This window comes from Hippichthys cyanospilos, chromosome 4 (assembly GCF_059441005.1).
Source record: "Hippichthys cyanospilos isolate Australia breed blue-spotted pipefish chromosome 4, RoL_Hcya_1.0, whole genome shotgun sequence".
Taxonomy (NCBI): Eukaryota; Metazoa; Chordata; class Actinopteri; order Syngnathiformes; family Syngnathidae; genus Hippichthys; species Hippichthys cyanospilos.
In genome coordinates, this window is record NC_142372.1 from 18,940,221 (window position 1) to 18,952,613 (window position 12,393).

At 38.5% G+C, this 12,393-nt stretch overlaps 1 protein-coding gene across 2 annotated transcripts in view; it reads left to right on the plus strand.

Annotated features, from left to right (window-relative positions):
- lrrc4cb (leucine rich repeat containing 4C, genome duplicate b) overlaps positions 1-12,393 on the plus strand; it is a 50,808-nt gene that overhangs the window by 15,501 nt on the left and 22,914 nt on the right. Inside the window, exon 2 of one of the 2 annotated variants that reach the window (XM_088413907.1) lies at positions 10,455-10,523. The exons of the other annotated variant lie outside the window; for it this stretch is intronic. The gene's annotated coding sequence lies outside the window, so the exon portion shown is untranslated. The remainder of the gene's footprint in view (positions 1-10,454; positions 10,524-12,393) is intronic. 2 annotated transcript variants of the gene reach the window in all.

Sequence of the window (12,393 nt, forward strand, 5' to 3'; positions counted from 1 at the left end):
ATAGGTAGTCTAAAAATGTCACACTTTTGGTCTCCAAATTGTCAAATGTTCCTGGGAGCTTACAAAAGAATACGCTGAAATGGATGTAGCACAGTCTACCAAATTCCATGCTAGGCTTGACCTGCCTTGCCATGAAAATGAAGATGCACCAGTTTGCACCAAGTGCACGGGCGAGTGTCTAGATAAATGGGGCCCCTAATGTTAATTAGAAGAGTGTTTCTGTCACTGGTACTAATAACTGTGAAACTTTTGTGCTTTGTTAGGGTTTTTTTTTATTTCTGTTAATTGACATGACCTTCTTAGCCTCTGACCATGTTTGTGTCAGGTAAGAAATGTTTATCAGTTTTTGTAGCTAATATGTTAGCTTGAAAATAAATTGTGTCTGCAGGCAGTGATTGTGAGCAAAACAATGCTGATTAAAACTGCAGATGAGAATTTGCACCGATTTTAACACTGAGACAAATCTGGTTGTGTGTGTGCGTGTGTTTGTGTGTGTCTGGAATTAATGAACTTGAGCTAGACAGGAAACAATCTCAGCTAAATTGTTCACCCATAGGCAATGATAAAAAAGAAATGACATGTTTCATCACGCTCATCTTGTGATATTATTTGTTGACTATGTATTGTTTATAGAATACTGCACTGGATTTGCAGAGAGATATTTATGATTATGTTGCAACGATGCCTTTTCTAGCTCTCATTCCATATTTCAGTGTTGCTCACTCTTTTTGTCATGCAATATGGCAATCAGGTTCTGTGTGTGTTCTGTAAAATAGAATTATGTTTGTCACACGGTGTTTTTTTTATGGTGACTTGTTGATGTGAGATGGGGATAAAAAAAGAGAGAGAGACAAAGCAGGCAAGGGAGAAAGTCCAAGATATACTGAATTATCCTGGGTGACATAAGTCATCACATTCACGCTTTTTTCTTTTTTTTTTTCTTAAATGGACGATTTGTTCCAACACCAACATTCTGCTCTGGCTTTCTGTGATTGGCTAAATAAAGCAGAGAAAGCGTTGCGGCAGAGCACAGCTGACAACGGACTGTGTGTGTCGACTGTTGATTATGGCGGGAGACTGTCGTTCCACCTATTTCATATTCATGAGCCAAATGGTGCACGTTGTAATATTCATGAACAAATTAGACGTTCAAAACACCAATGTGAGTAGGGCTGTATGCAGAATACATAGGGTTACAAGTAGTTTCTTGAAACCCAATTTTCCTGGTTTAACATCCATTTTCTAGGGCACTTGTTCTCATTAGACTCACAGGTGAGCTGAAGCCTATTCCAGCTGACTTTAGACGACAGGCGGGGTAAACCCTGTACAAGTGAACAGACAATAGCAAGGCCTAGCTTAAAAAGTGCCTGCAAGGTTTCATCCCTGATTTCATTCCGGGACTACCGTTACTTTTTTAACGAGCCCCTGAAGTAATGCATATATGACTTTATCTACGATAACGTTTGGAATTGTTTTCGACGGTTTACATCTGCCCGTTCAGTTTTGCGGGTTGATGGAACCTATTCTCTGTTAGCTGGGATTGGTTAGGATAAGATTGACTGGTCGCCAGCCACAAAGGGGTGTAGGGACTGATATCCATTCACACTCACATTCACACCACCACTGAGTGAGAATTGAACCTGACACATCATCTGTGATGAGAGTACATATATACTGTAAATTTGAAAAATGTACTCTTCTAAAAAAATGCATTTGGTCTTTTCTTTCAGAAACAAAACCCTCCACAATTTTGATGGCTAACATCACAAAGAATGAACTGCGTCTGTTGAGAGCAATTTCGACAGCACTTTATTTGCTTTTGCAGATTACAATGTATTTACATACTATTCACAAAAGGATAGCGTGCGAAGGATGCAACAACCAAGTTTGACAGTGGCGTGCAAAGCAATGGCAGATGGAAAGAGAAAGATTCGTGTTTTTTTTTCTTTATTTTCTTATAAGAGCTTGGGGTCGGAAAACTTATCAATCGTCACCAAAATTCCCACACACTGACATATTCCCACATAAATCATGTGTCAAAAAATGAATTGTGTGGATAAAATATCATAGCAATCACCTCATTGCTTTGGAGTATGTATCTATCTAGACGAGTTTTCCCCAGAAAGTGAGACGATGGAACTAATGGAGAGGAGGACATTAAAATGTCCATGAAATCCAAAATATTGGAGTGAAAATTTTTATATTTTCAACAATTAATCTATAAGTAGACACATTAATTTTTGTAAAGATTGATGGCAGTTTGTTGACCTTTAGTGATGTTCCAATCTTTTTCTATGGAGAAGAAAACGCCCAATACCCTTAAAATCCCCCAAATTGGAGCAATTGTTTTGATACTTTTTGATCATTTAGAAACTGCAAACACTGGTGGTAAAAATGTAAATGTTTCCCATCGATGAACCTCATTTGCAAAACGTTGGACAATTCTTCCAAATATATGCATATTACCTCAGTTAAATAGGCACAAATACCACTGGCGCACCGAGATGCAATCTGCTTGGCAGTGCAGTCAGTGAAGCATTTCACCATCTGCGCATGCTTTGTGATTTAGACGCTATCTTTTTGCTCCATTTTTACCGGTTAGCGACACAAAAGCCGTTAGAGAATTCAGCCTTCTGTTTTTGTGCTTGTGTGTGTGTGTGTGTGTTTTAAGCACGAGTGAGTATATCAGAAAACGTTTTTGGCCTTGTCTATATTGTATGGAGTCAGTGTGGGTTTTTAGTTACATATGTTAGCTGACGTGATATTATTTATGTTTGTACTTACAGTCAGAGATTATTTTGTTAAAAGCCATTACATATGTGTCCCCTTCCTCGCTCTGCCGTTGTTGTTAGTAGGGAGATTTGCTTGGGCAGAGTCTACAAGGTCGTTTTAGCTAAAAATGGATAAAATGTCTTTAGTAGATTCCTTGTCCTTGTCCAGGAGGACAAACAGTTTGGCGTGTCATGTTTTCTAAGAAGCCTTGTCAAATTCTGGCCCATTTTTGCGGATCTGCAGAACAGGAAACACTCTCCTTTTCACTTGTTTGTTGTAATGTACATGTCGTGTTGCAAAGCTCGCTGGATTTCCCAGAGAAGTGTTTGTTCATTCATTCTTAAAAGCTGTGTGGAGATGGGGGAGGAAACTAAAGTGTGTCCAATCAAGCTAAGCTGTTTTTAAAGTACCCTTTAGATCTGCGCAGATAACATATTTAAAAGTTCAAATTGAGGCGAGGAGTGGGGTCACCTTTTGAGTACTTAAACTCATATATCTTGTTTGAGCGCTGCAAGCAGGTCCCATGAGCCACCTACAGTCTACATGTGTCTGCTTTGCCAATGGTAATATGAATTTGAGCTCAACGGAAATAGCAAAATATACACAATTTCAAATGAATAACGATAGGACATGCAAATTAACTTCACAATCAATCAACAATCGAATTAATATGCACCTCATTCATATTCAGCAAAGCCGCGTTCACGGTACTTTGAGACTGCGGTGCAGTTGGTCAATCACTGTAATGGTGTGGATTTATAGTCCATTTTGCCCATTAGGTGATAAAAGTGTTTTATACCCGTGAGTCTAATCTAATCGAATAGATCACAGTTCCTCTCGACCAAAATATGACAAACTTGATGTATATTTCTCTGAATGTGGACTCAATGAACGTCTCCTTTGAAAAAAAAAAGCGAGTAACATTGAATACTGGAAAAGTATCATGAAAAAGCTTAAAAGTAAACCTGAAAATGACATGAATGTTAAATTGATGCAGACACTGAGTCAGTGTCACTGTAGCCATTATAGTTTTAATTGTTGTACTGCAGTGGTCTGCTTTCCACAGTTAATCTATTCCAAAATGCTTGCCTGGCTGCAGTTTTGCCTTGCTCAAGCGAATCAATAAGCATTAGCTAGATACCAGTGATTTGTCAAGAAGGTCATTCATAATTGAATGATGGCCATTTTTGAATCAGTCTTTCTTTCTGAATAATGAAATTGAAGAAAAGCTAAAATATTTGTTTAAAAGATATTAAATTATTGGAGAGTGGTCTGTGACTTCTGAACCCAGTCTTGAACATCAGAATTGCATATTTTCTCGGCGGCTGGTCTGTTACTTTGACATCTTTGGTAAGGGTATGTGTCAGTGGTGAATAAAATGCACTGTATATTAAAAAGAAAATAAAACCACACTTATTTTTTTTAGGTGAGTCACATTTTGGAAAAATAAGTGTTTTTTTTTCGACTTGTATACAATTAGCTGTTTCTCTTGAGTCGCTTCCTATTTATCAAGTGTGAAACTTTGCAAAAGCTGGGTGGATGTTTAGCAGTGTGTCTGTAACTCAGATAAGCATGAGGCAGCAAAAACAGAGACTGGAAAGTAGGTATAATATTTAATTATTGTAACACACTTTTTGAACTATAAGGCATACTTGAAATAACCTTATAATTGGATATGCCTTTTGTATGGATGTCAACATTGCTGTGCGCTTTTGTTTTGTGTCTTAACACCTGCTTTGTCTTACAACTTGATGAAACTGTGCCTTATAAGCCGGTGCACCTTTAAGTCTGAAAATGTTAATGCAAAAAGCTGGAAGAAGGTGAGACATACCCAAACTGTGTACTTACAAAACAGTATTCTATATTATCTATAAACAAAGGAAAAACACAGAAAGTGGAATTGCCATTTCAATTAATCATTACCCACAAATATGAAAGCAACACAAAATGCCATTTTGCCATTATGCCAATTTGATATAGTGTACACCTTATCATGAACTAAAGTGCATCTCCAACTTGACTAAAGCCAAGTACAGTTACTGGTTGACCGGAGAAGAAAAACATACATAACTCAACTTGTTCAGATGTAAAGGAATATGTTTTCTGACAAAGCTATCTTCAGTGAGTAAAAGTGGCCCAGCTTGTCTTTGGCTTTAGCAGCAGAAAAACAAAAATGTCTGGCACTGCCTGGAGTGCCAAGAGGGTGCATTCGAGGTTATTGTTGACAACAGTATACATTTTTCTGATTCCTCAGTGTGAAGTACGATGCATCCAAGAACAATAAATCACTTTCTATATTTTCATTCACAATTTCAGGTTTCCACAGAACGTGTGAAATGATCACTTCTCATTGGTTTAAATGATGGACATTTTTTCTTCTTTTTAATATATAAGAGGTTTATATAGGATTTAAAGTAGTCATTTTTGGAATCATGTTATGTGTTTTAGATTTTCCATTTCGAAAGTAGTATCAATGGTCACATGTACAAGGTTCTGTTCACAAATTCACAAGTATAACGCAGAAATGCCGCTGACCACAAATGCAAGCAATGCTTTCACAAACCTCATGGATACGCTTGTCACTTGCTTTTTTTCCTCTTGAGCCTCGGGGCTTGCAAAGAAGTAGCCACTAGCCGTAGTTTCAAAATGGTCGTCATGGTAACAAAGCTCTACTCGCATTGGCACACCTGTATTGGAGTAGAGTATTTTTTCTTAACTCATGATAAAAATAAATATACACCATCACCCTCAGAGAAATTCATCTCAGTTGTAATTTGTTGTAACTTTAACTACTTTTAGCAGTTCAGTAAGAATACATTGATGAATCTCTGCGTGTCCATTTGTTTTGCTACATATTATATATATATATATATATATATATATATATATATATATATATATATATATATAGAAATTACACACTATAATTTTACTGGCCAAAAACGTTCAGTCCTTTGCATATGAATTTAAGATCACACTTCATCAAGGTTTGACTGTAAAATTTAAATGTACAACTAGTATTTCAGACGACAACTTAATGTGTCATTATCTCAGATACATGTTCAACCTACAGCAATAACTTGGTAATTAAATGCACAATGAAAGGCATGTTGATTTAATTTGCATCCGACAAAGTCATCGTTGATGTAGATTCATTTTGTAATTAACTCCTTACCTGAAGGTCTGAAATATTTTTTGAATGTCGCCGGCTGGCAGTCAGTCTCGTGCTTTTCACAAGTTTACATAACAATAATTACAACCCATCTTGAGTCCCTTGGGGGGCAGTCAAATGTCAACAGTCAATTATTGTATATCGAACATGTAACTTATAACCACGGAGGGCAGAAAACTGACTCGCACGCCGAGAAGTGCTTCATTTCTTGTTTGATATGACCACGGCCGTGCTCAAGAAGTTAACTGGATGCTCTCCAGTGACCAGTCCCCGTTTTCGGTCCACAGTCAGGCTTGACCTGACCCCCATCGGCTCAACGACCAATTGTTTGTAATCTGAGCTACTGTTGCTGTTTTAAAGCTGTAGCTGTATTGACCTCGACCACTAAAATTGATGAAATATAACCCGTCAGGAGATATGTCATTTTTGAATTAGCGATAGCGATGCTCCAAAGGGAGCTGTTTGTCCCTGATTTGTTCTAAATAACCTAGTGAATGACCTAAGACACTAAAAAGCCTACAGTATGATTAATTTCATGCTGAAAAAAACACATGCCCCTTGTTCATATATACAGTACTGTACAGTATGCAGGACTTTATTTTATACTGATATGACAGTCTGCAGTGCCACTAAGATGGTACTACTCCATTGGTCTTCATTCAGTTATTTCTCACGCCAAATATGACCTCTTCCTGTTCAAGGTAATAAGAAAGAGCAGTGTACCTGGCAGCATCTTATTGAAAGTAACAATTTCAGTGCATCTAAATAGAAGTGACAATCAGAAACCTTATTGAGAGCTTGGACATTGCTTAATATATAGACGTACATTTTGCTGACTGATGCAAGTTGTATCCCTTTCAACTTTCTATCCAATGCCAACTGAACACCTAAGTTGATATGCAATGTATGCAATTTGCAGCTATTGTATGGACAGCCTCTGCTAAAATCTATGAATCAGCATTCTGTAGCATTTTCTCTCCTGTCATATTGGCTCTTTGCATCGGTTCAGTTGGTTCACGGTTGTTTCATAACTCACACCGAGGGTAATTGTTCTGTCACTACTCTTTAGATAACAGATGAGGCTTGGTATGTTAATGACAATATGTTTCATACATGCCCTGGAATTGGCTGGCAACCAGGTCAGGGTGTCCCCTGCCTACTGGCCGAAGTCAGCTGGGACGGGTACCAGCAAGCCTGTGGTCGATGTGAGGATAAGCGGCTATAGAAAATGGAGGGGTGGATGTTTTATGCATAGTAGCAAATGGAAGGAACTAAAGCTTCAGGTCTGAATTTCCTGAATGAGCATCATCTTTGTCTTACCTCAGTCCCTTTTAAAGCCCACTCCCTCCCCCCCAAAAAAGAAAGTCAATTTTAATTTGATTTGGAGAAAGTATGAGGTCAACTTCATCTAACTATTAATATAACGCTTTTAGTCAATTGTTCCGACTTACACTAAGTAGCGGTCCACGTAGATGCCGCATCAAAATAAGTTGACAATTTGCTCAAGTAGTAATTTCCATCACGCAAAGTCCTCACTGTGGGCATCCTTAAGAAGCTTCAAAGACACACTCCAATTTTCTACACAAATTACTGCTTGTGCCCTCATCTCATTGGCATCAAATAGGGAAACAAATGCAAGAAAGAGAAGTGTGAACCAGTGAAATTGAATATGAAACATCTTCGGCACCCTAGCCTTATCCTTGGGCTCTTGGCTGTGCAATTAACAAAAGGTGTTTGGCATTTGCAAGGCACTGGAGATTGATGCGGGCCATTGCAGACACCAGCATGTTAGTGTGTCGCAGCCGTTTAGAGGATTGCTTGTGTAATGCCATCCGTATTCAGGGGATGAGCATCCAGTTTTACAGCAGGGGGGAGAGAGCGAGAAAGAGAGACGGATAGAGAGACTTCAGCCAACATCTGTCGCTTCCCCTTTATCGTCCTTTCAGTCATCTGTCAGTCACTTTCATCCATTTAGCATCACGCCACAAGCCTGGAAATGCTAATTTGGGAAACAATTCTTTCTTACAAGAGAACCGTGAGATAAAATCATTTGTTCACACCTGGCAAAAGCTCCGTCCTACATACTTGCCGGAGGTATGGAAAAAGGAGGCTGTAAAACTGGATGGCTTGAGCGAAGTAATACTGTAATATATCTACCAATATTCAATGCAGCGTATTGTGCTTCATCGAGCGTAGCTTGTATTCATTATTTAGTGGCACTGTAGAAACAATCGTCCGCCAGCTACTTTGAATTGTTTCTTTAAAAAGGCCTTGCATTGAAGCATTTCTTGTTTCATGCCGTTATTATCTGAATGATTCAAATTAGCTGGTATGTGCACGTGATTGACAGAACAAAAGGTTAGCTAATTAAGAGATGTTTGTGTTCCAGTTAAGAAACAAAACAAATGTGAGCGCAAATTCTTGACACAGTCAACTTTGGAACGATGCGTTAGGTGATTCGACCATGAAAGACCTTCAATTTACATAAGAAGCACGTTTTTTGGAATGTGGGAGGAAGCCAAAGTAGGCAGAGAAAAATATGTACAAGCAGGGTGAGAAAGTTAAGACTCAGCAAAGGAGGGGCCTCAAAACTGAAACTTCTTGTTTGTGAAGCAGATGACAACTCCTAGCTCCTCATTTTGCCTACTCACAATAAATGTAGATTCAAAAGTGCTAAGCTTCAGGTGAATTCACCTGACAACATGTAATAAAAATATGTATGTTTATGTATACGTTGGGAAACCGACTTCGACTGTGTCAATTAATGGATTAGAGGCCAGATTTGTCAAACGCAATGATGTGGTAGGCCACATCAGAGTGATGGCAACCCATTATTGTGAACTCAAATAAATATGTTCCCTCTATCTGATCAAATACAGTCCGAACAACAAATGGATGGATAACTACTTCTGAATAGAAGCCACTCTATAACTATTTGTTAAATATTCTCCAATTTATTTCAAATGGGTGATTAGTAACAAAAGATACTTGCACTGTGGCATATCTCAGTGTTAGAAGGGACGGCAACTTGCAAGAACATGATGTGGTACTGGCCTCTGGGTTTTGAGGACTGTCGGTTTATCCTCACGAGGGCGGAAGGCTTGCTGAAGCCTACCCCTGCAGTCTTCCGGCAGTAGGTGGCTTAAACCCTGAATTGGTTGGCAGCCAATCAAAGAGCACACATGGACAACCATTCACACTCACAAATGCACCTAGGGACAATTTGAAGGGTCCAATTGATCTAACATGCATGTTTTTGTGAATGTGGTAGTAGTCGTAGTAGTAGCAGTAGTAGTAGTAGCAGTAGCAGTAATAGTATTTTTATTTTTATTATGAAGCCCCAAGCTATAGTGTGGCTGCTTAACAGTTAGATTTCATACCGCCAAATGATTTTGTACAGTATGTTCGGAAGTCAATTGGTATTGTGTGGGATGAATTTTCAATCACACAGCTGATATTCAATAGCATTTTCTGATGTATTTGATTCAGCAGAAAAATACGAACGTGACATTAATACAGTGTTAATACTGGTTGCCTGACTTCCATGCATGAGGCATCATGACTCAGTCACCACCCAGTGACAGTGTGAATGTGAGCTTGAAGGGTTGTCTGCCTCTCTGTAAATGATCTGTGATTGACAGGCACCCAGTCCACGGTAGTCACCTGGTAAGTTGGGACAGGCTCCACATCCTTGTGACCCTGAATAGAGAAAATCATTATGAACATGGATGGAAAGAAGGTTAAAACATATAATACGTGTCAGAAAAATTACGATGATGTAACATGAAGACATTGCCTGACGGAAAAATTGTGTCCTCAATTCGTATGTATGGTGTTGCCTCAAAGGCGTGTAATTGAAAGTTAGCAGCAAATCAGGTCTGACAAATACACATTAAAAAGAAAAAAACACTTCTATGTAGAAAATATGTTGAAAACCTACTTCTCCCGTTAATCTTGTTGAAGCCACTGGAAACATCATAATTACAGCTGAATCCGCCAATCTGTGCTGGTGCTGTCCAGGTTGAACCTGATTGAATGAGAAACAGAGCATTGGTATACAGATACATGCAGAGCCTCTTCAGCCAAAACTAATGGATTGTTTAAATTAAACCAAAGCAAGAATCTTTCTAAATGTCACTGGTTTGTCCCAAACCATAAGGGCCACCCTGTTTCATTAAAATGTACAGAATTATATTCTGATGAATCAAAGATTATATAACTCAAATTATTTAGGCAGGTTGTACTTTATTTAGTAGAAAATATTTTCCAAAAGCTTTTTTGTCTTTTCATCTTATTTTAGTTATGTAGGACTTTGCTGAAATTCAATCAATTACAAATGTTTACCCTTTATAAGGTGAATAACAATCTTAACAGTTTAAGCCCAGTGCACCTGTGGATTTTGAATTGCAAGCTATTCGAGTTGGATTTGATTCATTCAATAATCCTCTCTTTCACTGTTTTAGCGGTCTCCAAAGTTTTTACTGCCATGGTCTGTTTTACGGTCCTCTAGGTACCTGATATCAAAGTGCCTGGGAGCGATCCATGGAACCGGCATTTGGGATCTATCTTCGTGTTTTAGGTGAGCTGGTTTGGTCGACAGTCACGGTTCATTCGGTAAAAATAGTCATTTGGTAAAAGCCAATTAATCTTCAGTTTTTGCCCTGTGTGTTTGAAACAGGGGCGGATGTAGATTAGCGGCAATCAGGCTGTGTGGCGTCATACTTACTGTATGGTCTTGTTGGTTTTTGGTGATTATTACTTCTTGATGAGATTAATGGTTTCAAAAAAACTCTGCAATGCCTCTGGTACAAAACAGAGCTATTTATTGTTTATTATTCATTCTGACTACCGTATTTATAATATTATCAACCCCTTTCCTGTACTGTTTATCTTCACCAGGGTCACAGCTAATCTTAAACCAATCCCAGCTGACTTTGGGTATTGGTTGGCAGCCAGGCAAACCTCAAGACATTGTAGAATATGCAATTAACCTATGAAGAGTCTTTTTTTGAATGTGGGAGAAACTGGAATATTGGAAGAAATCCTGCTGATTTCTTGCCTGGGCTGTATAGTTAAAAAAAAGACAAACAAAAATAGAGATCTGAGTGCAATTGAGTGCGCATACAACAAAGCGTAACACTGCATCAGCAGTGAACATAGTGAAGGCGTGAAGCACATACAAAGACAAGAAATGTTTTTAGTTGACAAAATGGAGTCAGCTATCTGGAAATTGGTTAGGTGATGTAGAGTAAAAGTCACACCCTTTCAAATTCCTAAATAATGATGGCCACTTGTTTTTTGTTAGTTAGCTGATTGCTTCTTGTCATAAAGTGAATTTCTACGGTTGTCCATTATAGGAATTTTGACAGCTGTCCAACAGGGCTGTCGGCTGTGTATTAACCTGACTTCTGCAAAAGCGATAAGGCACACGTGTGAAGTGAAAACCATTTAAGGTAACTACTTCTGCAAAGCAGTAATCCGAGCAAAGGGTGGCTATTTTGAAGAACCTAGAATAGCAAACATGTTATATTGAGTAATTAAAAAAAAAAGCACTTTGAATGAGAGACGTGCATCTAAACTTTTAGTGCACTTAAGTGTGCACATCACACATGCAACAAATGTATGTTATCAGCATTTTTTATTGTATATGATCAGTATATTATTCTTATTTAAATTTGGTCAAGAAACATGAAACAGCAATATCTTAGGTTCTTAAACTTTCATTTGTTATTACAAAGTACAATATTGTATACATGCATCTGATATATTGTGTGCCATTATTTACGATTACTTCGATTATGCGGAGTAATGAGTAGACAGTCTTTTATGTCTTCTTCATACGTGACGGGGTACATTTGCATTAAATAAAATGTTAGCTCTTGTAGCTACAGCACTAAAAGCGAGGCGCAGCCTTAAAATGCACAAACATGATTCACAAAATCAAAAAGCCCTCTTAAATATTGTACCTGGAAAACTTGTGTATAATAGCTCTTCCCATTTTAGAGAAAGCCCTGATTTTAATTACTATACATGGTGAATTAGCTAATGAATAATGAATGGATTCCTCACACTAAGTGCTCTGACTGCAAATTCACTTGCTCTTCTCCCACTCTGCAACCCCTTCACACACTACCAATGTCGCGTTTTTGACGCTGCCCCCCCCCCATCAACCGCTCCGCCCCAAGCCTGATACACACATACATACACACAGGCAATTCGTCCCATCTTTGCTTTTCTCACTCAGATTTGATTAGATTTTTCTCAGTGAGGAATTATTTAGTGATGAGAGTAGAGGATTAGACAGAGACAGAGCAAGACTCCAGGATAGGAAAGGACAGATAGTGGTTCCCAAGGGAGTGAGGGAGAAGCAGAATGGTGCTTCGAGGAAAGTGAGTGGGGAAAAAACTCAGGGATTAAGGTGCTTAGGAGCTGTAGACATAAGTCACAAA